The sequence below is a fragment of the Lycorma delicatula genome, chromosome 3 (genome assembly GCF_047948215.1).
Source record: "Lycorma delicatula isolate Av1 chromosome 3, ASM4794821v1, whole genome shotgun sequence".
Classification (NCBI taxonomy): domain Eukaryota; kingdom Metazoa; phylum Arthropoda; class Insecta; order Hemiptera; family Fulgoridae; genus Lycorma; species Lycorma delicatula.
This window is the reverse complement of record NC_134457.1, coordinates 193,140,849-193,162,729: the sequence shown is the minus strand read 5'-3', so window position 1 is coordinate 193,162,729 and position 21,881 is coordinate 193,140,849. Positions and strand designations below refer to the sequence as shown.

At 26.3% G+C, this 21,881-nt stretch overlaps 1 protein-coding gene across 1 annotated transcript in view; it reads right to left on the bottom strand.

Annotated features, from left to right (window-relative positions):
- LOC142322316 (uncharacterized) overlaps positions 1-21,598 on the bottom strand; it is a 264,731-nt gene extending 243,133 nt beyond the window's left edge. Inside the window, exon 1 of the mRNA XM_075361256.1 lies at positions 21,480-21,598. The gene's annotated coding sequence lies outside the window, so the exon portion shown is untranslated. The remainder of the gene's footprint in view (positions 1-21,479) is intronic.
- Positions 21,599-21,881: the final 283 nt, after the last annotated feature.

Below are 21,881 nucleotides of genomic sequence, written 5' to 3'. Positions count from 1 at the left end.
AATGGCGGACAGACAGAAAAATATGTATTTTCGGACCTATGTTCACCGACATTTTTTCTTCAGTATGTTAAGTAGAATCACTTCCTATAGTTTAACCTCATATTTAAAGGACACTCAGTATATATATATATATATAGCCTATGACACTCCCGGTAAGGTAAGGATTCCAACGCGGGATCATACATCTAAATCGGTTCAACCGTTAAGCTGCTACGGTGGAATATACATACATACACCCTAAATACATTATACTCCTTTTTGGGCAGTCGTGTAAAAAAAAATAAACTTTATTATCGTGGAGTTCATTACAATTATAATATATAATTATACTAAAGTATATATACAATGAAAATTGTTTAAAATTTTAATTTAAAATAAATTAGAAAATAAAACCGTTACTGAAAGAAAAAAAAATCTAATTAGAAAATAAGGGTGTTTACAGAAAAACATTTCCGACAGAGTTTAGACATTTCAAAGTAAGAAGGAATTTTTTTTAATAAAGAAGAGTTAGAAAGAGTAAAAGAATGAAAGTAAAAAAAAAATTAAAGAGGAAAACTTAAGGTGAGAGAGGTGAAATGTGATAATAGAACAGGTTATACAAGAACGACGGTAGATGATTATAATGGAAGTGTGGGGAGAGAAGAGCACTGATACAGAAGATGTAATTACAAATCCATGTTTCCATAAATTTAAGGAACTTGGAAGAGAGTTTTGAAAGAAGAAAAAGGAGTGCAAGAAAAACATACGACATAGTCTAATAAATAATTAATTTGAAGAGTCTCATAAAAAATCTACAAAGAAATTTATAATAAAAAAAAGACACATAAATAAATTCGTATTAGTATTTATTAAATGAAAAACTATGCATTTTCATTCAAGCACCTTAGTAAATTGATGAAAATAATGGAATATTCTTTCTCAGTAAATCCCACGACTTAACTAACTTTAAACAATTTAAGAACTGTATAATATGTTAATTAAGCTCAGAAAGCTAAAGAAACCTTTAGTAGTAATTTTTTTAATATTACATTTTGTAACTAGGGAATACGTTGGTAAGGTTTGGAATGAAATGAGTTATAATAATACTTATATAATTTAATAATAATAATTTTAAACGAAAAAAATCTGATGTGGGCACCTCATGACTTCCTTGTACGCCTACTAAATTACAAATACACATTTTTTTAAAATGAAAAGTACATAAAGTTTTATTTAATTAATAACTTTATATTTAACTTAATATTATAACTTTAATATTTTTTCATATTTATTTTTTTCTATTGTTCTTATTGAATTATTATTTATCGTGAAACTTTTTTAAAATCACGGGTTAAAAAAAAAATGAGATGAAGTCTGATCGAACCGATGAGCCTTCCCCTTCAAAGATCCAAATATTTCATTAATTAAAATTTCATTTAAAATAAAAACCAAATTTATTTGGATTTCGGGCTTTATTGGACACTTTTGGTTCAGTCGATTGCAATCAAAACGAGGAGGTGCACAACTAGATGTTACAACAGTCCTAAATTCAAAATTTCAACACCTTAGAGCTAATCATTTTTGAGTTATGAGAGAGAGATACATCTGTAAATACATACGTACGTATAGACGTTACGCCGAAACTACTCAAAAAGGATTCAGGGATAGTCAAAATGGATATTTACGTTGAAATCTGAAAACCGAAATTTTTCAAGATCACACTTTCTTTACTTCGTACAAGAAAGTAAAAACAGAGGTTGTATATGCATAAAAATGTATTATTTATCTTAATGTGTTTCTTTTTAGAATAATTATTTTTTATTTTTATAAAATTACTCCGTAAGATAATATACTTAAAACTGGTTTGATTACATATAAAAAAAAAATGGCCTTCGAATAAAATGACGTTACAACTCTTAATTTCACTAAATTATTAATAATTTTTTTGACATCAGATTGTTCGAAAAGATTTCTAAACATAAATGTATATGAATTTCCTTCCGAAGGTATTATTAATGGGACTAATTAAATTATATATAATGCTTAATAGTACATTTATTATAAATCGTTAATGAACTTAATTTATAACAATAATTACATATTTAAATTATAATGAGAAAGAAATGTTTTGCTAACATTTTAAAAGTTTTTCACACCTTCAAATTTGGTTACCTTTGATCAACTTTCTTTTTGATTTAAACACATCAATCATTTCATAATAATAAAAATAATTCTCCTACGGCCGAAATCCGTGGCGGAGTGATAAAGACTCGGACTCATCCGGAAGTCCCGGGTTCGAATCGCCGGTTAGGCAAGGCACTTTTCATATTTCTATTTGGGCTAATGAAAATAGCAGTTGAGCTCATAATGTCATAATAAAAAATTTTAAAAATTCTCCTACGAAACGAACATAAAATTCAAATTTTTTTTAGTTTAAAAAAATAATAACCGATAAACGGAGTTCAACATTTTTAAATTCGTATTTAAGTAAATATCAATCAGGTGTTTCAGTTTCATCCGGAAATCCCGGGTTCGGATCCCGTTCAGGCATGACATTTCTCACACGCTACATAATTGGTATTTCATCCATCTTTCGAAGAAATACCGAACGGTGGCCCTAGAAGTTAAAAAAAAAAGGTGTTTGAATTGCACTAAAGAAACCCACGCACATCGATATTTACATAATTGCATAAACAAACAGATATTATTTTAAAATAAATAACGGAGATTAAAGTTTTATATAACTTTTCTTTACTCGTAGACCTACATTTGTATAATCTAACAAACATAATTTAATGTAATTACCTTAAGAAGTTTTTTTACATTAGTAGAAAATGTTTCATTTGAAGCTACTCGTATTTATTATTATTTTTTTTAAAATAACCATAATGATTTTTCTTTTTATTACTTTCTTTCATGTGTATTATTTTATCATACATTTATTTTTTTATTAGCTAATTAATTATTATTACTACTGTAAACGTGTATTTAAGGAAGTTCTAATTAAGATTTCTTTTCTACGCTTTTTAATTGGAACGAGTCTGACAAGACCTAGAAACAGAACCAATCCTTTCCAGATAATCGCATTCAGAATAAATATATTTACTGAATTTTATGTCTCTGAAATATCTCAGACTTTTTTTTTGTGGTTTTTGGTGGGCAAACAACCATGAACCTATTGCTAATTTTAAAACAAAGTAAAGTAAACCGATAAAAAAATCAGCTTGTACAAAAGTTTACTTGCAAAACTATTTTTATAAAATCACAAAAAGTTCGAAGAAATAAAAAATAATACTAATGTAATAACAATAATATTTTAAATATTTAAATTAAAAAATCCAGGTTTGTAAAAAATATGAAAATGTTAAACTAATATCTCTATAGTTTACAGAATTAAGTAAATTATTTAAATAGCAATAAAAATAAAAGACATGAAAAACAAATTAATAACAAAAATTACAAACTTCATAAAGAACAAGATGATTGAGCAGAATTTAACGTACCGTTACACGAAAGATACAGAAGACAATAAATTCATCCAATAATAATCTAATGTGGGTGTCTCAGAATATCATAGAGACTAAAGGAATATTAAATTTGAGCAATAAAGACACACTATTAAAATTATTAGGTCACTAGAGGCTGCTTTTAGAAGATTTTCGCCATATCAGATTGCAAAAATATAAAATGAGTAAAAAAAACCAGATAAAATAACAATAGAACATAAAGGATTGGATTTCAAAATTTCTGGAACATGAAATATCTATTAACTTAACGGAAAAACATTTATATGAAAAACATAATGAAATAGTTAAGAGAATGAAAAAAGTTAAACACAAAGAAAACAAAAGAAAACTTGACCGGACTTGACAGAAGTTCGGAAAATAGTAATTTATTAATTACTAATGGTATTTAAGGGGGATAATAAAAAAAAAAACAAAGCATCACTAAAAAAGAAGCAGCATATTGTGTTAACGATTTTAAAAAAAGAAGAAAGGAAAGATAGGAAACAGTGTTTGTTTGCCATAATTGAATAAGAAAGGAAAAAACGTTGGATCTTCGTGTAAATATGATTTGTAATGCTAAAAATAAAGCATTTAAATAAGTACATAATTTAAAAGCCTGGAAATAATAATTTATAGGTGTTTTACAGATAAGTAAATATGACATTACAATTATACTTATCATGAAATATTACTTTTTAAATAGAAATAAACGTCACAAAATAACTTTTGTTCTAATATAAACTTCTAAAATATGATTTTATCCCCAACAGGAACTTTTGTAAGAAAAAAAAACATGTTTTATTTAATAAAAGGATTTATTAAATTCTTTAATAAATCAGGAGGATTATAGAATTACAATATAAAGAAATGGATGCTGGAGGGAAGGATGAATTAAAGAAAAATTAGAAAGTGTAAAGAAAAATGTGTATTTATTTATTAAAAATAAATAAATACAATTGTCCAAATAAAACTATTTTAAAAATTAACAAAATAAACTGCTCATAAACCGTTAAAAAATGATTCATAAGCATTATAAAATATTACTTGTATTTTAATTATAATAAAATATTTATATAATTTTGGATTTGAATATCTGATAAACGGTTTTGTGTCTATTCGATTTTTGATCTTATTTAAATAAAAATAACATAACTCGTTGGTTCTTTGTCATTTACATTTTGTTAAAAGACTTTTAACCAAATGTACTTGTCAAAGTTAACTTACCTATTTCTTGTTCTATAGACTGATAAGTCAATAAATCTAACTTACTGAGAAGTAGAGCATACAAATTGAAGCGAATAGTTGTGATAAAGGAATTTCTGTCAAATAAGTACCTGACAGCACTTGCAAGGAAAATACAAACTATAGTTAGGTACATTTAATAGTTATTAGTTATTACTAGTTAAGTTTAATGTTATTTAGTGTGTAAAACTTTGTTTGAAGAGAAGTTACTTTCAGGGTAAATTAGATTATTACTTTAAATACTTTGAAAAAAATGTAAAGCAATTTATCTTATTTATTCTATTATTTTTTTTTTGTCTTCAGTCATTTGACTGGTTTGATGCAGCTCTCCAAGATTCCCTATCTAGTGCTAGTCGTTTCATTTCAGTATACCCTCTACATCCTACATCCCTAACAATTTGTTTTACATATTCCAAACGTGGCCTGCCTACACAATTTTTCCCTTCTACCTGTCCTTCCAAAATTAAAGCGACTATTCCAGGATGCCTTAGTATGTGGCCTATAAGTCTGTCTCTTCTTTTAACTATATTTTTCCAAATGCTTCTTTCTTCATCTACTTGCCGCAATACCTCCTCATTTGTCACTTTATCCACCCATCTGATTTTTAACATTCTCCTATAGCACCACATTTCAAAAGCTTCTAACCTTTTCTTCTCAGATACTCCGATTGTCCAAGTTTCACTTCCATATAAAGCGACACTCCAAACATACACTTTCAAAAATCTTTTCCTGACATTTAAATTAATTTTTGATGTAAACAACTTATATTTCTTACTGAAGGCTCGTTTAGCTTGTGCTATTCGGCATTTTATATCGCTCCTGCTTCGTCCATCTTTAGTAATTCTACTTCCCAAATATTCTATTAATTATTCCCAATTCTATATTCTATTAATATTCCCAAATTATTCTATTAATTACTCTAAAATTTTATTTTTCCGATTTTACTCCATTTTCTCCTCAATGATTTTTGGGCTTATATAGGAAAAATATGACGAGATTTTTTCGGCCAAATGATCTTAATAGCAATACTTAATTACTAGAATTAATTTTTATTTTTATTTGCACTACTTTAGTGTAGGCTTACTGATAATTATGTAGATAAAATATATGATTATTTAATATACTGAATGAACTACGTTTAACAATTTAAAAAAAACTTAAAAATCAACAAATAGTTGAACAATTTGGCTGTTAAACAATCATCAGTATTTAAAAAAAAAAAAACAAGAAACTAAGCGACATAAAAAATATTTACATGAAAGAAACCATTAAAAATAAAAATAAAAAAAATAAATAAAATATTAGCTTTAGGAAAACCAATCATAAGCAAATATTTAGTTGAAATATAGTCTATAAAACATAAAACTAAAACTTCACTTCGCCTTTTTCGACTTTCCTTTTATAAGATAAAGGTTTAACACAATGAAGTCCGATAACAAAACCTTTCAGCACATAGCAATATCTCTTAATATGCTGTCTATATTTTGTAGCTTTTTTTTATTATTATTATTTGTTTAATAGTATTTATATCTATTTTTAACAGTTTCTTTATAAGAATTAGTAAGATGATTATTCGAAAGTACCATTTGCTTCTCGAATTTCATTTTCTTAAACAATAATTGAGCATTTAATTTACTTTATTTAGTATCTAGTATAAATACATTCATTCTGTGATATGAAATAAAACAAAGATTTTTACCTGGGTAGAAAAATATAGAATGTTTGTTAATTTCTTGTACGAAGGAAAGGAAGTATTGTGATCGCGAAAAATTTCGGTTTTCAGATTTTAACGGAAATATCCATTTTGACAATCCCTGAATCCATTTTGACTAGTTTCGGCGTGACGTCTGTGTGTATGTACGTACGTATCTCGCATAACTCAAAAACGATTAGCCGTTGAATGTTGAAATTTTGGATTTAGGATGTTGTAACATTTAGTTATACACCTCCCCTTTGGATTGTAATCGAATGAAAAAAAAGTGTTCATAAAAGCCCAAAATCAAAAAAATTGGATTTTGGAATTTTTCTTAACTGCAATAATAAGCCTTCATTGAGAGGTTTCCAACGATATATCCTAAGTGGTACTTATTTTCATTGGTTCCAGAGTTATAACCAAATAAAATTTTAATTAATGAAATATCTGGTTCTTAGAAGGAGAAGGCACATCGGTTCGAATCAGACTTCATCTCCTTTTTCTTTTTCTTTTTTTTTTAATTTAAATATATTGATTTATTAATAATTATTAATCCCTGATTTTTAAAAAAAAATTACAATAAATAATAATTATTCAATAATATTAAAAAAAATATATGAAAAACAAATCAGAAGTTATTATGAAGTAATATTTTTTGGACTTTTAAAAATGTGTGTATATAATTTAATAGGCATTATTATATATGTGTGTATGTAATAGATTTGATGAAACATCTGATTATTTAATATTAATTAAAAATTATAATTTACAATCGTATTATTTTTGGGTTTTGTAGTTTAATTTCTGTTTAATTTTATCTACATTAAAGTTAATTACTGAGTGACTGAAAAATAGACCCTCACATGAACAACATATACACTGAAGCATACATGCTCGTTCTTTAATATTGCAAAAAATTCTTATCTTTTAGTTCATTACTCTGATATTGTCGAGCAATATTATCCCTAAGAAGAAGTCGATCATCATTTCGTTTATTTATTATTCGTTGCCAATCATTTATTCGCTCTTTAGTTTGATAATTTTTCTGATATTAATTTGTGTACACGTTCTCTAGTTTTCAAATTTTCACTCTCTTTATATTCATCATCCTCCTTTCTTAATATTTTTATTCTTCCCTTAGTCTTAACCTTTTCTTCCTCTTTATATTTATCATCTTTTCTTAATATTTTTATTTTTTCTTTGGTTTTAACATTTTCTTTCTCTTTATACTTATCATCTCCTCTTAATTTTTTATTCTTCCCTTGTTCTTAACATTTTCTTCCCCCTTCATATTCATCTTCGTATTTTTTTTTTAAGATATATTTCTTCATGCTATCTATTTTTCTCCTGTATGATTGTTTCTTTTTCATTTTTGATTATTCACCAAACAATCCAATAATAAAAACTGAATATTTTATACCATAAGGTCGAAATTAACATTTGTAACTAGTATACATGATTTCACTAAATGGAATAATTTAATTATTATTAACTTTTATTTGTACGACACACCAGAAATCTAAACCTTTTGTTAATCAGTAACTCACGAATATACGAATAATACTGATCTATTAATACGAGTAATAAAGGGACTTTTACTCTATTCTAATATTTCATGAAAGATTGTTTGATTAATAATTGTTTAATATTTTATGTTAATATTACTTAGTTTATCAGCAGTTGTGTAACTGTCCACTTTTTAAAGAATTGGAGGATCATAACTCACTTTCAAATGAAGTAAGTTTAAAGGAACTGCAGCAAAAATGTGTATATGCAGTGTAATAGGCGTAAAAAGAGGTTATGTGGTGTCCACAACAGATTTAAAAAAAAAAAAAATTATTTATTTCTGTTATCCAATGTCAAAATTTATAAAAATTTATTTACATGACAAAGGCTATATCTCTAAGTGTTCACTGAAAAAATTCTATCAAAATACAGAATCTCTCTCTATCTTGTATTTTTATAACAAAGTAGATTAAATTTTTCATTCACGTAAACTATAAGTAAACAAAAAAATAATAAGTAAAAAATGTAAAATTTTAAGCTTGTTCATCAGTTGATAAATAATGATAATTATGGGATAGGTTATTTGTATGTTATATTATTAAGGATGGTTATCGACTGGAAAATTGATTAATACCCACAAAAAAATGAACATTACAAAATAACGTTTAGGGTATTATGGATAAATATATCCAGTGTAGGATTAATTTACTTCTATTACATTTTAATTGCCAAGCATTAGTCAACAAGATTCATGGGAGCAAAGGAAACTAATATTATAATAACATTTATTATCATTATTACATCCTGGAAAAAAAATAATTGACGTTAAATTTTTTTTTCTACGAACAACTGAAATTTTTTGCTTCAAGATTTCGAGATAGTTTTATAAAATATATTTTATATAGATGAATAATTAAATGCAATGTATCGAAAGTTTTAAATTTTGTATTTTATTGTTTGACGATTTTAACTAAATAACAGTCAGTTGTCAATCTGATAATTTCAATACCGTTTAACAACGATTAAGTTGTTAAGTGTTTTTGAAGTAATTAACATAATTTGACGATTACGTTAATTATATGTTTATTTTAATTTAGCCATTTAAAATCATTTGTAAAATATGGATTTTGTAGCGTAAGAAAAAGCCTGACCGGAATTCACATTCAAAACCTTCCAGAGGAAAGAGAGAATTGGGATCAATTATGAGTTGATAAAAATCGTAATTCACGATACTTTTTGAAGAATTTACAACCAATGTAGTAAAAGTAACAACATTGTAAACAATTCAACATAATAACTAATATAATTACTACATCCTTATTCGAAAAGGACAGCGAGGGAATTAAGGAAAAATACTTTCAATGACTTGATAGCCTAGATTAGATAGCTTAATTTCATTAAATTGATAAGTAAATTACTAAATAATATCAAATGTCAATTACAGAAAAGTACGCCGAATTATGCGTTGATCATACACACTACGTCGATAAAAATGCAAACCGATAAAGTGGAGTTTTGTTATTTTTCGTCAGTAAACCAACAAAAGAGAAAAAATTCGTTTGGTTTTTTAAAATACGTTTTTTAATAATTTTAATATTGATTTAAATGGGTTAAAAAGATTTCACGAAAAAGATTAAAGTCAATCATTGTCAGAATTATTTTGTCATACACTCTACCTATATGTTTACACACTACAAATGCAACTAACGGGAAAGGGGCCAAAATAATAAATTTTAAAGACAGCAAAGTTAATGTTAAAGTAATTATGATTAGTACTTTTTAATTATGAACATAAATTATGGTGAGGAGTTAAAGAGGCTATCATAAAAAAATGTAAGAAAAACACTTAGCCTACGCAGTTAACTTAAATAGCTGATTAAAGTAGTATTGGAAAGAGATTGCCTTCGTGATATTACATATAGTAGCGTGGCAGTGTTTAAATAAATTTTCAGCTGACCAAGGAGGTTAAAAAGACTGTAAAGAGAAGGAAGAAAGCTGACAAAGTTGTAATAAATTCCTGACATTAATTTTTATTCTTACATAAAGAAAAATAATAATACTTGAAAATAAGCCAAAAAAGTTTTAATAATTCGATATTTTTAAACTTTGATTGGCTTCCCTACCCTATTATTGTCTTCAAAAGATTTTATTTTTTGAGTCACTTGCACTACTACTATGCCTAGGAAGACATAAAAAAAAAAAAATGTTAATAAATGCACAATAAATAGAAAGATTTTTTACTTCCTTGTACGAAGTAAAGGAAGTATTGTATCCCGAAAATTTCGGTTTTCAGATTTCAAAGGAAATATCAATTTTGACCATTCCTGAATCCTTTTTGACTAGTTTCGACGTGACGTCTGTACGTATGTATGTACGTACGTACATACGTATGTATCTCGCATAACTCAAAAACGATTAGCTGCAGGATGTTGAAATTAGGATTGTTGTAACATCTAGTTGCGCACCTCCCTTTTTGACTGCAATCGACTGGACCGAAAGTGTTAAAAAAAAATTAAAACCCCAAAATATTTGGATTTTGAACTTTTTCTTAAATACAATAATAAGCCCTCATTGAGAGCTTTTCAACGATATATCATAAGTGGTCTTATTTTCATTGATTATAGAGTTACAGCCAAATGAAATTTTAATAAATGAAATATTTGGATCTTAGAAGGGGAAGGCACATTGGTTCGAATCAGACTTCATCTTCTTTTTATTTTTAGCTTTTTTTTTAATTTAAATATATTGATTTATTAATAATTATTAACCTTTTACTGTAAAAAAAAGTTTTATGATAAATAATAATTCAATAATAATAATAATAATAATAATAATAATAATAAAAAAAAAATGAAAAAATCCGAAGTTTGTAACGAAATAAAATTTTATGTAATTTTTTATTTAAAAAAAAAAAAAAATATGTATGTATATAATTTAATAGGCGTACAAGGAAGTCATGTAGTGCCCACATCATATTTTTTTATTTTTGCGTAAGGGGGAATATTTTGCCAAATTAGAAAAAATGGCAATAAAAACATGTATGCATGTACTAAGCTTAATAGAAAGTATGGTTATAGTATAATTATGACCATATATTTTAACTGCTTAACTAATGAAGTGAACAAAATATTTATAGGTTAGATTGTAATCTATTTAAATTGAAAAACATGTTATTTTAATATTTTACTGTCCGCTAACCGTATAAATTCTTACTAGTAAAAATTTGATGCACTGTTTAACATTTTGAGTAACTTTTAGGATCCTAATAAAGACGAGACATGTTACTGGTTTGATGAATCGTTCAAGACTAAAGAAATAAAAAAAAATAAGTTTATTAAATAAATAAAGAATAATACATTATTATAGGTTTACAGATCTCTTTACAAAATAAAGAAAAAATCCATTACTTGATTTCATATCTGAACAGTTATGTTTGCAAAATTTTGAGAAAATTGACCCCAAAAAATTATCTATGTCACCCCCTAGAGATAATGATCCAAAATTTTTACCAACAAATTGCGCCATATACAACAGTCTCTGTACAAAATTTCATCAATATTGATTTATCCAGTCAAAAGTTATTAAATTTCAAACACCCCAACACACGTACAAACGATACATACATACGAACATTACCCTCACTTTTTGAGGTCCCTGGGCTATGAAACGTTGAGAAATGCAAAAACCCATACCCCATTTTATGACTGATAACACTTTCCTTGTTGCAGCATATCTCTTCTTTCCAGTAAAGTAAAAGAATATTATTTTTAAAGATGGAAAACAATTATTCAAGTTTCATTCTAGTTATTGACAATACTATCTTTTGGATGATTCGGACAAAATTTTATAACTTTTGATTTATAAACTTCAACTAATTATTTATTAGTTTATTAAATATTGAGTAATATGGAATGATACACTAATTGTTAATTCAATGGAATAATAATAATAATTTCCATTACTGAAGTGAAAAGAATCATCTTATATTTTATTCTTATACAAATCAAGTAAAAAGTTTAAAACTAGCATAATCCTTTTTTTAACATTGTCAGTGCTTAGTCCTTTCAACTGACTTAAGTTTATTTTTAGTGTTCTTGTTTAGAATATCTCTAAGAATAACCAAAATCAATATCCTTATATAAGATAAGGATACTTTATTTTTGCCGATTACATAAACCAGATGTTCTTTGTATCGTCAAGAAGTGCATGTAAAAATAAAAATAGTTAAAACAAGCAACTTGCAGGAGATATTGACATCTGCCAAAAAATTTTACATTTGGCAGACATCACAGGTCAATAACCATGTTATGTTATAGTAAATCGAAATATTATTATTAACTGCCGATCAATATCAATAAAAACAATTTTTATCATCGTTATTATAATTAATTGACAATTATTCGTTTTAATTCATTTCAATTAGCTAAGTAATTAGCTTTCAAAAAATATATTTTATATGTGCAATAATATTTCTACTAACAAAAGTACTGCATCTTAATTTTTTAAATAATTTTTATAACAACCCAATAAAAACATCTATAGCAATTAATCAATCAGTCAAAAAATTTCTATAAAAACAGGTTTCTTCTTGTTTTTATAATTTCTATTTAAATGTTTTTAACATTTAAATTAAACCTTTGAAGAAAACGAACTAGTAAGGGTAAGAGAAATTTGTTAATACCTGGGAAAAAATAATGATAAATGATAAGCGATTATATTTTTCAGTTTTCGTTCATTATATTATTATCACATGCGTATTAAATTTCTGTGATTATTCCAAGGCGGACTAAAGCAGAATCATTAATTTAAAGAGTACACTGATAATAGAGATATTTTAATATAAAGACAACATTACTTTTTTTTGTAAATGCTTTAGAATTTTTATCCTACAGCTGTTATAATCCTAATAATTGATCGTTGATGATTCCAAACCTCTTGAAAAATGGTTATAAATAATTTCTTTGAAAACCTAATTTTTTAATATATATATTTTTTTTAATTTAAAAATGAAAAGTAACGATAAACCGAATCAATTATTTTTAAACTTATTTGAAAATATTTTCAGCCCTCTTCGTGACCATGCTTATCGATTGGTGCTGCTGATCTTACCAATTGGGTTTTGATGTTATTGCTGGCTGTTTTTACTTTCTTGTATAAAGTAAAGAAAGTACTGTGATCGTGAAAAATTTCGGTTTCCAGATTTCAATGGAAATATCCATTTTGACTAGTTTCAACGTGACGTCTGTACGTACGTACGTATGTAATTCTCAAAAACGATTAGCGGTAGGATGATGAAATTTTGGATTTAGGACTTGTAACATCTAGTTGCGCACCTCCCTTTTTGACCGCAATCGACTGGACCGAAAGTGTTAAAAAAAAAATCAAAACCCCAAAATATTTGGATTTTGAACTTTTTCTTAAATAAAATAATAAGCTCTCACATTGAGAGCTTTTCAACGATATATCATAAGTGGTCTTATTTTCATTGATTATAGAGTTACAGCCAAATTAAATTTTAATTAATGAAATATTTGGATGTTAAAAGGGAAGGCACATCGGTTCGAATCATTTACTTATTTTTTTAAACTTTCTTTTTTAATATAAATATGTTGATTTATTAATAATTATTAATCTCTGATTGTAAAAAAAAAAAAAACTAGGATAGATAATAATTCAATAACATTAAAAAAATATGAAAAAATATCAGAAGTTATTAATGAAATAAAATTTTATTTTTATGTATTTTTCATGTTTAAAAAATGTGTAAATGTAATTTAAAAGGCGTTCATGGAAGACATGTGGTGTCCATATCAGATTTCTTAATATTAGGATGAAATCATATGAAGATAATAAATAAATCGGTACAGAATAAAAATATAAATGCGGAGGTTGTTAACTGATAAATATTTGAGTATATTCAAATATGTTTAACTATATACAGATGATCAGTTATTATTTAATTAATATTATTTAAATATTCAACACCATAATATCAGTGTTTACGTAAATAATAAAATAATTTACTTTTAAACAAACTGGTTTGGAAGATCTTTTAGACCGAAAGAATAATGTATTAGAAAAAAATAACTGAACCATTACTAAATTCTTCCATCTAGGTATTATGCTGTGAACATAAAAATAGCTCTGTTATCTGGTTTGATACAACTAAATATAAATATTTATTTAACTTTACGATATTTAAATGCATATTTAACTTGACATTTAACTTTAAATGCAGATATATTTATTCTAAATATTTTATAAATAAAAACGTATGAATATTAGGATTTTAAATTTAAAAAAATCTTTTCATTAGTCATAAGTAAAAACATTAGGCACTAAACAAATCATTGACAACCTATCTTTTTATACTGAAATTCTTTTTCTAATTTTTTAAAAGTAATCTCAGTATGTAATGTAATATAAAATTTAACTACTTGTAGAAAAAAATGAATTATACATATTTATTATATGTAGATTATACATAATCTACGACTAAAAGACAAGTTGAATTTAAATAATTTATTGTTGAGAAAAAATGTTTTGGATATGGAGACTGGGGTTCCTCTATAGCCGCTTGGTGTAAACTATCGTATGTTTAATAAATTTAACAAAAATATTGAGGTTGCATATTAAAATATATGATTATTTTTTACTTACCTTTGCTGAACTATGAAAACCTCTGGATTAACTAGTTTTAGCGTATATGGAGATTTCTTTAGAAAAAACGTTTAGCAATAATTTAATTCAACGATATGATTTTTTAAGTATAAAAACTATCAAAATTTGTAAAAGGTTACATGATTTTTTATGGATTTTTAGTTGTTATAAGACTCCTGTTCCCACACTTCTACTATTGGTATACCGTTATTAAAAATCGACTTGTTCCATATAAATTCTTGAATTAACTATTTGGTTACTTACATTATTTATTATTTACTAAAAAAAAGTAAAAAAATAAAACTAAAATAATATAAAATCAATAATTAAAAATAAAAGCAAAAAACGGAATATGTATTGTTTTTAATGTATTTTTTTTTAATTCGATCTAAATAAAATTCGATTAAGTAAATTATAAATAATACAAGAGAAAAATAATATTTCAGATAATTCACAAAAAACTTAAAATTTTAGAATTCTTTATTTTGAAAAAAATAATTAACAAAACAATATACTGTGTATTTAAATAGATTAAAAAATCTGATGTGGACACCACATAACTTCCTTGTACGCCTATTAAATTATACATATACACATTTTTGTTGCACTTCATTTAAACTTATTTAATTTGAAAGTGAGATATGATCTTCCAATTCTTTAATAAAGAGGACAGTTACACAATTGCTGAAATATTACTTTTTATTAACGTCAGATATTTATACAATTATTAATCAAACAATCTTACATGAAATATTAGGATAGAGCAAAAGTCCCTTTATTACTCACGTTACTAGAACAGTATTATTCGTATCTTACTGAGTTGCTGATTAACAAAAGGTTCAGTTTTCTGGTGTGTCGAAATAAAAGTTATTAATAATTAAACTATTCCGTTTAGTGAACTCCTGTATACCGGTTACAAATGTTAATTTCGATCTAACGGTGTAAAATATTCAGTTTTTATTACTGGATTATTTGGTGAATAAACAAAAATGAAAAAGAAAGAATCATACAGGAAAAAGAAAGGTAATATGAAGAAATATATCTTAAAAAAAAAAATACGAAGATAAATATAAAGAGAAAGAAAACGTTAAGACCAAGGAAAGAATAAAAAGATTAAGAGAGGATGATGAATATAAAGAGAGAGAAAATTTGAAAACTAGAGAACGTGTACACAAATTAAGATCAGAAGAATATATAAACCAAAGAACGATTAAATGATTGGCAACAAACAATAAATAAACGAAATGATGATAACTTCTTAGGGAGAATATTGTCCGACATTATCAGAGGAGTAATGAACTAAAAGATAAGCATTTTATTAAAGATCGGGCATGTATGCCTCAGTGTATATGTTCTTGGAAATGCAGATAAAATTAAACAGAAATTAACTAGAAAATCCAAATATAATACGAATCTAAATTATAAATTAATCTTTAATTAATATTAAATAATCAAATGTTACATCAAATCTATTACATATACACATATGTAATAATGCCTACTAAATTACATTTACACATTTTTTAAAAGTACATAAAATTTTATATCACTAATAATTTTATTATTTTTTTTTTAACATCATTGAATTTATTGTAAAACATTTTTTACAATCACGGGTTAATAAATTATTAAATCAATATATTTTAATTGTAAAAAAGAAAAGTTAAAAATTACATTAAAAAAAATTAAAAAAAACAAAAGGAGATGAAATCTGATTCGAACCGATGTGCCTTCCTTTTAAGATCTAAATATTTCAATAATTAAAATTTTAATTTCGATTGCAATCGAAAAGGACGGTGCATAACTAGATGTTACAACAGTGCTAAATCCAAAATTTCAACATCCTAAGGCTAATCGTTTTTGAGTTATGCGATATACGTACGCATGTACAGATGTCACGGTGAAACTAGTCAAAATGGATTCAGGAATGGTCAAAATGGATATTTCTGTTGAAATATGAAAACTGAAATGTTTCAGAAAAATTGTTATCACAATACTGTCTTTTCTTCGTACAAGTAAGTAAAAAGCTACCAACACAGTTGTAGGACTTTCCCGTCACGCGGCGTTTTTCTGATGCACGTCTTACACATACAACTTAATTTAAAATAGTTATCATTTTATTTAAATACAATATTTTTTGTTTATTTAATTCAATGATTCTAACTAAAGCGCAGGAATACCGTATTTCATTCGTGTGGGTGTGGCAGTACTAGTGGCCAAAATTAAACACTTTAAATAGTATTTATTTATTTAATTCTATCGCTCACTTATGACGTTACAACAGAGCAAACGACTACATCAACCCACCGAGTTGATCTAGTGGTAAACTTGTCATCGCAAATCAGCTGATTTCGAAGTCGAGGGAGTTCTTAGGTTCAAATCCTAGTAAGGTAGTTAGTTTTATACGGATTTGATTACTAGATCGTGGGTGCCGGTGTTCTTTGGTGGTTGGGTTTGAATTTAACACACATCTCAGGAATGGTCAACCTGATACTGAACAAGACTACACTTCATTTATATCTGTATATATGATCCTCATTTATCCTATAAGTAATACCTTATGGTGGTTCAGGACGCTAAACAAAAACATAAAACGACGACTAGATCAGATGTACGTCAGTAATACACTAGGGCTGCTTGTGGTGAGAGGAAGTGCTAATGACGCACTATACCCACTTAGCTATTAGTTTCTTTAGAGAATTTTTTTAGGATGGGACTGAGATTTTGCAAAAAGTTTTAGGAAATATTATTTTTCAATTTTTAACAAATGAGCCTATGAAAAATAAAACCTTAATTAGGAGAAATCTCAAGATACTTAGGGTGATCTTGTTGTACAGCCTCACCTCAGCCACCACCTTGACCTTTTAAATTGAAAATTTAATGACATCAGTGCTCCATATATAGAAGTAATCTGATTCAGTTTGGTCAAAATTGGTCCAGTAGTTCTGGAGATATAAAGAGTCGTACATACGAACATACGGAACATTTCCATCCGATTTCTTGGGTTTTGGGGTTCCTTAAGTGTCAAAATGTCAAGATCCGGTGAAAACCGCATATACCAAAATTGGACCGATTATAATATTTTCCCTTCTACACCTATAGCTCTGCTATAGCACTGGGCAGGAAAGTAAAAAAAAAAATAAATGTAAAGTAAAATAAGACAATTTTTCTGTTTAAATAGAAAATTTTTTTCTAATGTATACGTTGCAATCTGTTCATCTAGTCAACAATAAGCGACTCCCCACGGTCCAGCGAGATGAGGATAAATATAAGTTACAATGAGGTATAGGTCTTGTACAGACTCAGACCTACCAATTTTTAGACGTGTGATTAATTGAACCCCAGCTACCAAAGTACACCGGTGTCCACTGTCTAGTATTCAAATCCGTATAAAAGAAACGAAACTTTACTACGATTGAACCTCAGAACCTTCGAATTCGGAAACCAGCTCTTAAACAACTGATTTATGATGCCAAGTTAACCACTAGACCAGTCCAGTCCAGGTAAAAGTTAAAAAGAAATTTAACTTTTATGAATTTAATAATAATTATCAGATTTTTCAATCCCATTTTTACGTTTCTTTGGGTTTAAATCTCAGATATGTATAGTGTTAAAATTTTAAGAGAAAACATTTTTTTGTAAATATAATTTGAGTTTTCTTAAGTTCCAAACCAGCTCGATTAAGCATTTTTTTTTGAAACCTCAAATTTTTGTTTTCCATTATTAAAAAATTACAGAATGTTTTTTGTAAACGAACTATTTGTATCAAGAGAAATGTGTCAACCAGATTTAATGTTTCTATGATATCAGAACGTGATCTTTTGTTATGGATAGAGTAAGATATTAATTCCTATTTTAATTAAATACCTTAGCTAATAAAATTATATTTTTTTAATAATAATGTAAAATAGAATTAAAGTGAGAAAATAATGGAAACTTATTGAAAAATATTAGAGATTCAATTTTCCATATAAGTTACAATCACCCGAGTTTTCATTCCTGTTTTATTTTGCTTTATTACTTTTATTCCAGACGAATATTGTAAAGGCATTGATTATGTATTACATTTTGAAGAAAGAAAAAACATGTAAATCTATTAAAGTAAGAATTTCTTAGTTAATAGTTTCGAATCAAAACAATAATTTCTAATAAAACAGATACTGTTTTCAAGAAAAATATTTTATTTCATATCTTAAATGTTGGCTAACATATTATAAGAATTTAAAAATATGCTACTGTACTTTAAATAGATAACTACAGTGCAGTCATATGAAAAAAAAGATAAATTTTATAAAAGAAAAAAAAATTAAATAGATGTAAAAATCAATCAGACTTATTTTTGACAAGGACGAAATGGTAGGTTGATAAATTTTGAATGGATGACAAAAACAATTATTGTGTAATTATATATGTAAATTTAAAAAAAGTTAGTTCTAATGTACTGTTGTTATGTAATTTCCTTTCTAATTATTATTCTTATGAATTCAACTAAACTGAATAAATTTGAAGCCACTTTCATTTACCTGGTTTATAATTATTTATCTGGTTTAAATGATGTTAAAATACTAAAAATTTTCACAAAAAATCTATTTGTTTTGTTCATCAATATGATAGAAATTTCCCCATTTTTAAATTTGATCAATCGCTTGCTTTTAACGTGATATCCGACTCGCAAACAAATTTAGTTGTTAATCCGTACGAGATCCTGAAACATTCTGCAATTTTCCGAAATACAAAATCAGTTAACGTTTAAAAAAATTATCCGTTATGGCTTGCAAATATTACTGCTTTAAAAATGTGAAGTCGACATCCTTGTTAATACATAGTATTAAAAGAAAAACCTCATTAGTATTTCCATTAAAAATTCTTTTTTCCATCAGTAAGACTGTTTACAAATCCCCTTTATTTTAAACAGATCCAACCTTGTAAATATTCTAAACGGGTATAAAAATGAAATCGGTTGTTTGGAAAACTGATCATTAATACTTACTAAGCTTCTATAATTTTTCTCTAAATTAATTCTTTATAAATCCAAGATACTTGAAAGATAGTTATTTAATACAGATAGACGGGCGCTGACGCACAGACTTTTTGAGTTTGCAATGTCTCCAAGAGATTTAGAATACAAGATTAGGATTAAGATTCAACAGTAGAGGAATCTTATCATTAATCTTCCTTAGGAAATTACGGAATGCTCTAAAGGTTTGCATGCCACTGAGTACCATGGTACGTGATAACCCTAAAGTGGATAACAAGAGAACTAAATCAACCCACCTCTTTGTCAAGTTAGTAATAAGGAAACGGAATAATTTTTTATAGAATAGAAATATTACCTCTCTCACTAATTGTCATTTTTATAAGAAATACATTTAAAACATTTAAGAAACATATTGAGTGTTTTACGATAATATTCCTTAAGGTATTCTTATTTTTTCATCATAAGGTAAGAAGGTTTGCACAATAAGCGATATAAAACAAAATTAAAATAATATCATGTCTATTCTCTGTAATTATTTAATTGTGTTTATTATTTTTACCTTTTATAACAAGAAAATGCGTTGTTATGGAAAGAAACTAATCGATAAATGTTTGAACGATTGTAGATTGCTGTTGTGTTTGATGTGTTCAAGAATGTAAAAAGTTAACCTCCAAATCTAAGAAAAACTGGCTATATTACGTTTTTTATTTTAATTCTGTAAGTATTTAATTAATGATTGAATTTTTTTATTATGGTTCTAAACAATAAACTTAGCAAAACAATACAGGTAAATATGGAATATTAAAAAAATAAAAGAACATAATTTTATTACTATTATTATAAATTTATAATAAATAATTTCATAATTAATCTTATTCTACAGTAGCTTATTTAATAATTATTAAAATTAAATTAGAAAATTAAAAAAAAAAGTAATTTGAATAATAAAATTTAACCGAAATTTCATGAATATTTATATAATCATATCACGTCTACATTTCATTTTCTTTTCATAAGATACTAAAGAATAATGACTGCACTTCAGATGAATATTTTAATAAGTATTATGCAGAATAGATGTGGAAAAACCAAAGTTAAAAATTCAGTAATGAAGTTTTCCTAATTTTATTTAAAATATAACGACCTGCATTATACGTAAGCTGTGTTATAAGTCCATAAAAAACGCAACAACAAAGAATGACTATCAGAAACTAAACTAGAATTTTAATCAGAAACTTAAATTTATAATTTACATGATTAAACCAAAAATTCGTATTGATCTACTTTATTTCAAACAGTAAACTTACCTTGAAATAAGTTTATTTTTTACTGAACCCGCCATTTGGTGGAACTTAATCCAGTATTACTATAACCGCATATAGTTTAACTATTCAAAATTAAAAGTTAAAAGTAATTTTAACTAAATATACAAAAATATTAAACTGTAATAAACTTAAATACAGGTTTATGAATAAAAATAATTAATTGTTTTACAGAAGTACGATATTAAAGTCAAAGTAGCGCTTTGTATTTAAACGCATGCGTCGTACGTACAAAGACGCTCCTATGCATTTTAATCAAGCATGTGTAATAATATTCGCTTCTAAATATTCAATTACTTCAAGACGTTGTATAGATTTTTAACCCTCTAAATAAAAATTTTTAAAACGTTTATTATTTTTAAAATTTTTGTAAGATTGATTTACGTGAAAAATTCACCTAGACCATTCTGATTTACGTACACGATTAAAAGTATATAACCGTTTAAATGATAACATTTATTTATACCACATTTACGTCCACGCAAAGTCAGTTTACACAATTTTAAATAATTTTAATCTAAAATATTACTTTTTACGATTAAATACTTACTTACTATTAATAGTTAATAAGAGGCACAAGTATTCATACTCACCGGGTCGAGGCGGTACGCTTCCCTGGCAGTTCACAATCGCCAGAGACAGTTTTAGCCCTTGCTCTGCTTGCCCCCTCCTGGCCCGAAAATCCACGACTTCTCACGAGCTGAAAAAACAAACACTTAACGAATTTCAAAATTTATATTTTTAGTTTTATTAACCTACTTAACTAAAACGCGTTTAAATAATATCTTACTTAAAGAAATTTGGTGACGGGATACCGACGAGGAAATTTAGGTTTATGTTTCTAAACAACAATCTATAAAATTGTTTATTGAATGATGATTCAATTTGGAAACGCCTAAAAGAATTTTTACGTTAATGCTTTGCCAAGAATGTTACAAATATTTATGAATTCTACTCGATGTAAATATTGACATCTTTTTAGTTTGTAAAAAACT